Consider the following 11,047-nt stretch of genomic DNA (forward strand, 5'->3'; position numbering starts at 1 on the left):
AAAAAAATTAAAAAAAAATTAAAAAAAAAAGCGAACCGAAACACTTCTTGAAAGACTTCCGGAACACATATAATACATACCGGAACACTTCTCCAAAGAGTTCCGGTATGTATAAATTTGTTCACCGAAACTCTTTCAAGAAGTGTTCCGATTTTGTAAATTTTTTTTAATTGAACCGGAACTCTTTCATGAAGTGTTCCGGTTCATTGATTTATGTGTTCCGGAACTCATTCTTGAAGTCTTCCGGTTTGGAAAAATACATACCAGAAGTCTTTTTGCAGGAGTTTCGGTGCGAGGGGTGTGAAAGTGTAATTTCTGAAATTTTCAACTGAATGGTAAAAATGAAATGGTAAATTGGTTAAAACCAATTAAGGGTAGAATGATAATTTTTAAAATTTTGTAGGGATATGGGGCTAACTGTAGGGATACAAGTTAAAATTTTCTTTTTGAAATCATATTTTTTTTTGGCCATGAAGGTCTATTTATCTATCTTTTTTTTCTCACAACATTAACAATACAAAACCGAATACAACCAAAATCCGTTATTTAAACCAATTAACTTCATTGATGAATTATTAATTACAATGTTCAAACTGATTACAATAAATCATTCATTACGTCGCCATGTCCAACATAAAATATACGCAAGTACCAAACTATTCCAATCTTCCATCGAAGTTATTGTGTATCCTTCATAGCCTCACCTTATGTGCCTCACCTCCTGAGCCTTTACCTGATTGCAGAATCGCTAAAAGAGAGCAGCATAGCTTAAGTGGTTTGTTGAGATGGCAATTTACTCTGTTCTCGACGAAGCCTCGGCGTTGGCCTCACTTCCCGGTGACGTTGCCGGTTACATCTCTATTTGCGGTTACGTCTCCCTCCTCTCCGAGAAAAGTACTAGATCAACTTTTCCCAACCTAACTAACTTCTGAACCTCCAGATTAACCGGTTTCCACCGTCTCTTCTCCTTCGCAGGACGTTTCGTTTTCTCTCACGGCATCGCCAACCTCAAAACTCAGGAAATTGCTGCTCTCTCTGTTGAGCCTTACGAAGATTAAATGTTTATCAACGCTGCTTTTGATATTTAGAAAACTGAGATTCCTGCGTTTATTCAACGGGAGAGGGAATACAGAGTGTTAGTTGTTGTTCCTGAATCACTAGCTGGAAAGCCCTTTACTAATCCAGTAGTCATTTGTGCTTCTTACACTGATGAGGAATTCTTTAAATTTAAATGTTGTGAGGAAAAGGAAACGTATTTTCAGCAATATGGAGAATATAATGTTCATAAAATTTGGCGGGATAACGTATTACCATGCCGTGTTTATCTTCGGCACTGTGTTCTGGCTGCAAAAAAGACTTGGCGATGAAGTTTACACCCCCAGCGAATGGGCTTATACCCCCCATTTCGGCCAGAGCCCATTTCCTGTTTTCTTTGGGCTTGCTGTTTCTTATTATTGTTTGATTAGGTTTGAGTAATTAGGAAAATGGGAGATTAGAATTAGGATTTTGATTTAGAATTTTATTAGGTTAGTTAATGAAGGTTAATTAGAGGATTAATGGTTCATTAGGTTTAGAGTTAATGGAAAACAATTAGAATTTTAGATTTAATTAGTTATAGAATTAGAATCAGGAAACATTAGAAATTAAGTGGAAATATTAATTTTAGATTTTTAATTAGGTGTATTTTAGGATTTGATTAGAATTAATTAGCGTGTTAGGATCTAGAATAATTTAGGAATTTAGGTTTATTAAAATGTTTAGATTATTGTAATGGATTTTTTAGAAATATTAGAATAAAATAACTTTAGGATTAGAAGTAATTAGATTTGATTAGAAATTTTAGAATTTAGACTTAATCAAATGTTAGAATGTAATTTTAGAAAATAGAATAGTTTAGAATTTGCCATTAATTTTCATTAGAATTTTCACAGTTGGAATTTCAATTCAATAACCATAATTGTCAAATGACTGTTTTGCCCTTAGTGTAGAAATAATCCATTTTTTGCATGTTTCCATAGTTTAGGTTTTGAGAAAATAATTCCAAAATAACATTAACCCTTTAGGTAGTTGTACATTCAATTCAATTAATTTTTTCCACCGATTAGGTTGATCAAAGTATGCTTTGATTGACTAAATCCTTTGACTGTGCTTAATTCCCCAAGCTTAGTCAAGTGATCAAAAGACCCTTGATCACTTGATAAAGTAAGTCATTGTGATCAAGATGCTGGATACTGGATCTCCAAGTTCAATCAAGATTCAAAGATCAAGATCGAGAGTTCAAGCTATTCAAGTTAGTACAAGACATGACTACTATTCAAGCACTACAAATGTCAAAATCAACACTTATTAATCATGAGCCAAGTTGTGTGCCACGAGTTTTAAGTAATAGAGAAGGAATGAGACTGGAGTATTCCTATCCCCATTCTGAATATCTGTGGGTGAATGACGAATGACCTGTTTGCTCATCGTATTCACCTTTATTCATAGGTTTTAGCACAACTCGATTCAAGTTGATTAACAAGCCTCTTCATCATTCAAAGATAACCCTTCATCATGGGAAGCTACAAGGAGATTCAAATTCAACACTCATCGATTATGATGCGGATTGCACGTCATGAGCCTTAAGTAATAGGGAATGAATGGGACTGGAGTATTCCTACCCCCATTCTGAATATCTTTGGGTGCAGGACGAATGACCTGTTTGCTCACTGTATTCGTCTCTATTCATAGACTTTAGTGCAATTTAAATCGAATAATTGATAAGTCTTTCTACACAGGTGCGAAGCGCAAATTAAAGATCAGACTGAAGATCAGACTTCAACCGTTCAGGGTTTCTCTTTCTATCCTTTATTCTCCCAGTAAAACAAAAACCTTTTTGTAAATAAACTCCAAAACAATTAACCCTATGATTAGGATTGTACGATACGAGCCTTAAGCAATGGAGAAGGAATGAGACTGGAGAATTCCTACCCCGATTCTGAATATCTTTGGGTGCAGGACGAATGACCTAGTTGCTCACTGTATTCACCTCCATTCATAGACTTTAGTACGGTTCAAATCATGACTCTCATTTTAGAATAAAATCAAACTCACCTTATCAAACTTTGTTTTGCCTTTGGGCTTCATTTTCAGTTTAAAACCTTTTCAGAAAGGCCGTGTTACTTTCGTTCTACCGTGAACGATGCTTAAGCCTCCATGAGCGAGCAACCAATGTTTAACTGCTAGAGTGCGATCCGAGTTCATCCATTCTACCGCAAACAGACAGACGCTTAAAGCTCCCATGCTCGAGCATACAAGCCAGTCGACAATAAAATGCAAACGTTAATACTGTCCACTAAAAATAATTAACCCATCAATCCTAGCTCCAAGAACTATAAAGCTCTTATTTTCTCATTGCACGAATGAGGATACATGGGCATGAGGGCCCAAATCCTTGGCGAGCACAATTATCTATTAGCCCCCGTTTCCACCCCTTCTGCGAGTAATCTTCAGATAATAACATCTATTCTTGCAAAGAACATTCAAAACGATTCTCATGGAGTACCATGGATGTTTGGGATGCTAATACCTTCCCCTTTCATAACCGACTTCCTTACCCATTTCTCTTTCCCCTGGGTTTTATCGATGTTTTCCATTCCCTTTGGGGATAAATAAAGTTCGGTGGCGACTTTGTTGTATCTTTGAGCGTGCGATGCGCACGGGTATAATTCGTGTAGCTTCACATACTTGTTGAATTATCCAAGTTGGAGCCCTTCTCATGGAAGATGTCTTGGTTTAAGGATTCATACTTGTGAATGAATGGTTGAATGTTCTCCAAAAAATGACTTAACCAATTAAAACTCAACACTAACATTTGACTAACCATTGACTAACTTTTATTAATATTGCTTTACTTTCAAGACATTTACTTTATGCAATTTAAAATTCAAGTACCTTTATCATTCATTTCCATTTACATTTCATATAACTTGTTAATGTTTCAAGCCATTTTTACTTTGCTCATTTGAGCCATATCTTGTGATTGTATATATTGTCTGCTTGCTTTTGTTTTTGTTTGTGGTCTTAGGACATTAAAACATTTAATAACAAGAAAAACCTATAAAAAATTGCTGGACTGTTGAGACGTGATATGAACTTTTGGACTTAGGATTAGGAAACATTCCCTATGCTAAAGGACTTGGCCAATGCCAATATTTGAGATTGAGCTATCTTGAATTGTGCCTTCATCTGATGCAAGACTTTGAGTGCCATTGATTCACATGCTACTTTGTCTTTGTGCTTAATTGTTATTTTGTTATCATTGTCTATGATTGATATTTTGTTCTGAGTTGATTAAGGAATATTTCATCTGATACATCGGAATACATTTGAAGACTGCTAGCTATTGGAGTGCTTGCTTGGATGTGACTATCTTTTTTTGATGCCTTGATCTTCATGATGTCTTGATATTGTTCATCGCTTATTGCTTGTTGCTTGATTAAAGTCCAAAGGAAAATGGGTTTCTATATGACATTCTTGTCTGTTGGATTGCATCCCATTGATCAGAACTTTTCAACTCTTAACTTTTAATTTTTTGCTTTGGGTAGTCTCTTCATCTCCTCCCACTTCTTAAATTTCAAAATGTCTCCCTCTTTTCAAAAACTTTCTTTGCTTGTGATTTCAAACTTAGACATGTTTTAATGATTATAAACTTTGGCCTTATGCGATTGAATTTTTGAACTTCTTTTCTTAAGTCAAACTTGTAAATAAACTTAACTATATTGGCTTAAATTTTAAAAGACAAAAAGAACTAACAACCTTATTCAATTTTTTGCCCTTTTGTGCCCTTTTCTTATTAAAATTTTGTTAAAATCAATTCACCAATTTCTTTGAAATTTTTACCACGAACTACGGGGTTTTTATCCCTCATTTTTATGTTGGTATGTAGGCGTAAGACCGAAGGTCTTATTAAACACAAAAATATAATTAATGAATTCTTTTCTCATCCCCACGCTCTATATTTTGTCAAACATCTTTTATACCAAAAACATATGCACACATAAAAAAAAGGCCCCCTAGGAGTACCTAGGACACTTTGGGTGCTAACACCTTCCCTCTATGCAACCAACCCCCTTACATGTACTCTCTGGCATTTTATTAGTTTTAATTTGAAAACTTCTTATCTTTAGGTTTTGTTCGTACTTTTCCCTTTTTCTTTGGAAATAATAAAAGCGTGGTGGAAACTCTGGTTTTATTGACGTAAAGCTTATCCATAGCTTGATGGTCATGAACTTACCGCTACAAGTATGATATTGAATACTGATCTCAGAAAGCTATTAAAGGTAGTATCTTGGATGACTGTTTGGCTTATCAACCTATTGAAGATTATCAGTCAGTCCAGTATGATTTTCCCGACGAAGAGATTTTGTAATTGAAGATGAAAGACTGTGATGAACCATTGCTTGAAGAAGGGTCATAAACTGGTTCCCGTTGGGGCATGGTATTTGATGAAGTTGTTAACTCGTATGGTAATAGAATTGGGGCAGTGATTATTACTCCTCACGGCACTCATTTTTTGTTTACATCTAGATTGACCTTCAAGTGTACAAACAATATGGCTGAGTATGAAGCTTGCATTATGCGGCTTGAAAAGGCCATTGATCTCAGAATTAAATATCTTGACTCTATGGAGATTCAGTTTAGGTTGTGAATCAAATCAAAGGTGAATGGGAGACGAATCAACCCTGTTTGATACCATGTAGAGATTATGAGAGGAGAATTTCAACTTTCTTTATAAAGGTTGAGTTTCATCATATCCCTCGAGATGAAAACCGGATGGCAGATGCTTTTGCAACGTTGGCTTCCATGATTGTGGTAAATTTTTGGAACGAAGTTCCTAATTTGACTGTGATGCATCTTGATAGGCCAACTCATGTATTCGTTGTTGAAGAAGTCAAAGATGAAAAGCCTTGGTATTTCGATATCAAATGTTTCCTCCAAAGTTAGATTTACCCGTCTGGGGCATCTTTGAAAGGTAAGAAGACTTTGAGAAGATTAGCTGACAACTTCTACCTAAATGATGATATGCTTTATAAGAGAAATTTCGATATGGTTTTGCTCAGATGCGTGGATAGACACGAAACAAATCTGTTGATGACTGAAGTCCATGAAGGTTCCTTTAATACTCATTCTAATGGACATGCTATGGAAAATAAGATGTTGAGAGCAGATTACTATTGGCTGACAATGGAATCTGACTGTTGCAAGTTTATGAAGAAATGCCACAAGTGTCAAATTTATATGGATATGATTCATGTTCCTCCGACACTATTGAACGTCATTTCCTCCCCATGACCCTTCTCCATGTGGGGAATTGATATGATTGGCATGATTGAGCCCAAAGCTTCGAACGGGCATCATTTTATTCTGGTGGCTATTGATTACTTCACAAAGTGGGTTGAAGCGGCATTATATGCGAATGTGACTAAGCAAGTTGTTGTAAGGTTTATCAAGAATCAGATTATATGTCGTTATGGTGTGCCAAGTAAGATCATTACTGATAATGAATCTAACTTAAACAATAATATGGTGGAAGCTCTTTGCAAAGACTTCAAGATTGCACATCATAATTCTTCTCCATATAGACCTAAGATGAACGAGGCTATTGGCGTTGCAAATAAGAACATTAAGAAGATTATTCAGAAGGTGGTTGTGACATAGAAATATTGGCATGAAATTCTCCCATTTTCTTTGCATGGGTACTATACATCCATTTGCACTTCAATAGGGGCAACCCCTTTCTCTCTTGTTTATGGCATAGAAGATGTGCTCCTCGTGGAGGTTGAGATCCCATTATTGCGTGTCTTGATGGAAGCCAAGTTGACTAAGGTCGAATGGTGTCAGACCAGATATGATCAGTTGAATTTGATTGAAGAGAAGAGATTGACTACCATGTGTCATGGTCAGTTATATCAGCAAAGAATGAAGAAAATTTTTGATAAAAAGGTCAAGTCTCGTGTGTTCAGAGAAGGTGACCTCGTGCTCAAGAAGATTCTATCTTTCAAACCTGATGCTAGGGGCAAATGGACTCTTAATTATGAAGGCCCATATTTTGTGAAGAGAGCCTTTTCAGGCGGTGCTTTGATTCTTACAACTATGGATGGTGAAGAGTTCACATGTCTTATGAATGTCGATGCAGTCAAGAAATACTTCGCCTAAAAATAAAAGAACAACTCGTTAAGTTGAAAACCCGAAAGGGCGGCTTAAGCAAACATGAGCGTCTCGGTGGATTGAAAACCTGAAAGGGAAATCCAGGAAAAATTTAGAGACATAAAACAAAATATTTATCCCGGTAGATTAAGTACCCCACCTTGGGGAAATCTAGGAAAAAATTAGGGATTGTGGCAAGTAACTGCATCCGGTTGTTCCTGATCTTTGAAGCAGTTTTGAGCAGTCATTTGGTTCTGATTCATCATTCTCCACCAAAGACAAGTACAATGGATTTTGAAGTTGGTAGGGAGAGTAGTGATCATTGTATTCAATGTATCCCTATTCCATTTAAATTACCATTTCTCAAACTTTATAAAGATCCATGGAGTACCGCCATTTATGGACTACCATTCTAATAAATAAAGTTGAGCTTTATCCAATTATTTCTATTCTTATTTACTTCTATTTTAAAATTGAATTTTTATGATGATAAGTTTGAAATAAGTTAATGAATAATTATTTTTCTTAAAATAATAAAAACATTCACTTTAAGAATAATCGATTTCAGCAAGGAATGTCAACAACAATCTAAGAACAGGTAAGTCTTGAAGTGTGAAGCATTGTTGTCTTCCCCAAGCAGTTGGTTTGGAAATCTTTTTCCTCCCCAACAAGTTCGTCATTCGTTCCCAGCATGGTTAATAAGTTGCTCCTCATGCGACCTGTTATCCCCGGTTGAGATGATGATTAGTCCCTTTTGCAATTCATCTTCCCCAACTGAGGTGTTCATGTTTTGCATCCCTCAGTTATGATGTAATGATTGAACCCTAGATATCCCGGAACCTTTATTTGGTCTCCAAATCCCTATTTGGATTTGTTTGTGTTGCATAACCGCGACAGTTTCTCCCCTGTGTGAGTCAGATCTAGATATCTTTTCCTTGGAATTGGTTTATTTCGAAAAGAACTTTATGATCATTGGGAATTTTATTGGTCTTTGAGATCACGACATCCCCAACAATTTGCTCAATTACCCACTTAGAGTTTTTATCTCTTGTATTCCTCAGCGGAGTTCGTCTTCTGATGGAAGTTCCCTCATTCCCGGTAGTGTTTGGTTCTGAGCAATATTGATTTATTTCCCATGCAAGGTTGTCTCCCATTTGACATGGTGTAACTTAAAATTCCCCGCAGCGTTGACTTGTTTGGATCCTCAGCAGATCCTTCTTTATCCTCGACATGTTTGGTTGATTATCCTTCAGCAGTGCTCTCTTCCCCTACAAAGTTTGCCATGATTGGCTGGAAGCATATTTTCCATGTCTTCTCCATCCAGAGTTGATTTATTTGGAGCTAGATGATTTATTTTCATCCCTAGCAGATTCTCCAGTTGGTGTTTCCATCTTGTTGAGATTGGCTGAGTGTTTTGTAGTGATGATTCAAATCTTCGTTATTTGTATCCTTTGTGTTGTTTTGTCAGCATAATCATAATCACGTACATGCATATATCTCAGCATCAGATATTTCATTATGCATTTTATCGCATTAATTTTTTCTTCTGATCCCCTGTTTTTGTGATATTATTTCCCCATGCAGATTTGGTGTGTCTATCCTTCTTCAATTATAGAGTGTCAGCCCCTTAAGGAGAAAGAGTTTATCCTTTCTCATTCCCTACTGAGTTATTTCCTCGTGGATGATTATTATTTCAGTTTCCTCCCTAGTTTATTATCTGGATGGGACCACTCCCATTGAGTTATATCCTTATTGGGTTGAGTCTTTATTTGACGTTTCTTTCTAGTTATTGCCTAGATAGATATTTTGGTCCTCCGGGAGTCTATTACCTAGTAACTGGTAATATTCTTCTCGATGTTGAGTCAATTACCTTTACCCAATACCCGGTAAAGAGTAATCTACTTCCTTTGTTTTCCCCAACGAATTCGTTTTCACATTTCCCCGGCCAATCTATATTTGATATGTTCATCCTAACCGATGTCGAATATTATTCCTTTTTGGTTTTCTACCCAGTAAAAAGGTAGTCGTAATCCCTATTTTATTCCCCCCAGAGATTCTATCCTTGATATGTTCACTTTAACCGGTGACAAATTTTCTCTATTTGTTGTATTCTACCTAGTAACCGATAGTTGTAATTCCTATTTCTCCCTGACAGTTTATCCTTGATATGTTTACCCTAACCGGTAACGGATATTCTTCCTCACTCCCCAGGTGATCTATCCTTGATATGTTCATCCTAACCGATGACGGATATTCTTCCTTCGATTTTATCCTTGATATGTTCATTTAAACTAGTGACGAATACTCTCTCTTTTGTCTTCTTCCCAATAATAGGTAGTTATAAATCTTATTTGATTTCTTTCCCCAGTAGGTCATTCTTACCCAGTAACCGGTAATGAATATGCCTCTTTTTCCTTAACGAGTCATCCTTGATATGATTACCCTAACCAGTAACGGATGTCCCTCTGTCCGAGTATATTATCTTCTTACCCAGTAACCGATCATAGATAATACACCTCTTTTACTCCTGCGTTGAAGCTTTTTCTTCCCCAGTTGATTTTGGATTCGTATTTCTTTATGGAATCGAATTTCCTTTGGTTTGATTATTTCAGCTTTATCCTTATCTATTCTCACCCCCTGCAGATTTTTCCTGGTTCCCCAACTGAGTCTTTCCATTGATGGAAATCCCCTTGTGTCTCCCAACAATTTTAAGTCGTAGCCTGGCCTACGCATAACTTTTTATCCCCCAGAGTCTTTGTCTCCCTAGTGAATTTTCCTTACGGAATGCATTGTGCTCTTGTGGACTTTCAGATTCTCCGGATTCTTTTCCTTTGTGGCAATATGTTTCCCACAAAGATTATTTTAACATTTATATCATATGCATCATGAGGTCTCTTAGGGACCAAAATTTGTTTCTAGATGTTGTTATTTAAGTCCATTCTACTGAGTTAATACGAAGATTTTAACCTTCACATCCTCAACTAGAATGTTCTTAAATAGGGGAAACTCTAAGACCCCAATTTTGACCCTAAGATCCCTCATGCTATCTCATCATTTGCATTGGCTTTGGGATCACCTTGGTATCCTCCTTACCCCTCATTCATTGGGTTTGCATTGAGAGAGATCACCAAGCACATTTTGATTGTCTCATACTTTATTTTTCTCTGTTTACTCACCAAAATACCAAAAATATGTCTATGTATAGTTTTTTTTTGTAGGTAGTGTGTGCTTCCACCTATGCCTCATCAAGCTTACATCTAGGGTTTGAAGCCCTCATGACAAGAGATAAATCAATAAAGGGTTCACATTGATTCTAAACATCATATATGGATCCCCATGATCTTCATTTATCATTTTGATCAAGAATTCATCAAGAGTTTGAAACTTGTTTGCCTTGGAAACCCTAATTTATCTGGGTATCTTGTGTGACTTCCTCAACAAGTTTCTTCAAAATTTGATCAAATATATCAAGGTATGATTAATTATACATTATCCTATACCTATATGATCCTCCATGAGTCCCAAAGATCAATAGAACTTCAAGTTTTCAAGTTGGTTCAAGGTGGTTGACAAGAGAAAGTTAAATGGTCAAAACTGGGGTTCCCTAGACCCTATATCCTACAATATTTGTCATATGAAATATATTTCAAGATAAATGTTACTCCTTATGACATTTCAAACAACTTTCATGTTGACATCAAGAGCTAGGTTTGCTTGGAAAGTCATTTGTTATGGTGAAAGATTATATGTCATTTTGTTTGTGCCCTAGTTAGGAAGTCAACGTCCAAGGACCATAACTTGCTCAATTTTTATGATATGAAGTCCATCCAAGCTTCATGATCAATGTTAATATGTCTTA

At 36.2% G+C, this 11,047-nt stretch overlaps 1 pseudogene; it reads left to right on the forward strand.

Moving 5' to 3' along the window:
* Positions 1-703: 703 nt before the first annotated feature.
* Positions 704-1,476, forward strand: LOC127131745 (uncharacterized; annotated as a pseudogene).
* The last annotated feature ends 9,571 nt before the right edge of the window (positions 1,477-11,047 follow it).

Source organism: Lathyrus oleraceus, chromosome 3 (assembly GCF_024323335.1).
Source record: "Lathyrus oleraceus cultivar Zhongwan6 chromosome 3, CAAS_Psat_ZW6_1.0, whole genome shotgun sequence".
In the NCBI taxonomy this organism is placed as follows: Eukaryota; Viridiplantae; Streptophyta; class Magnoliopsida; order Fabales; family Fabaceae; genus Lathyrus; species Lathyrus oleraceus.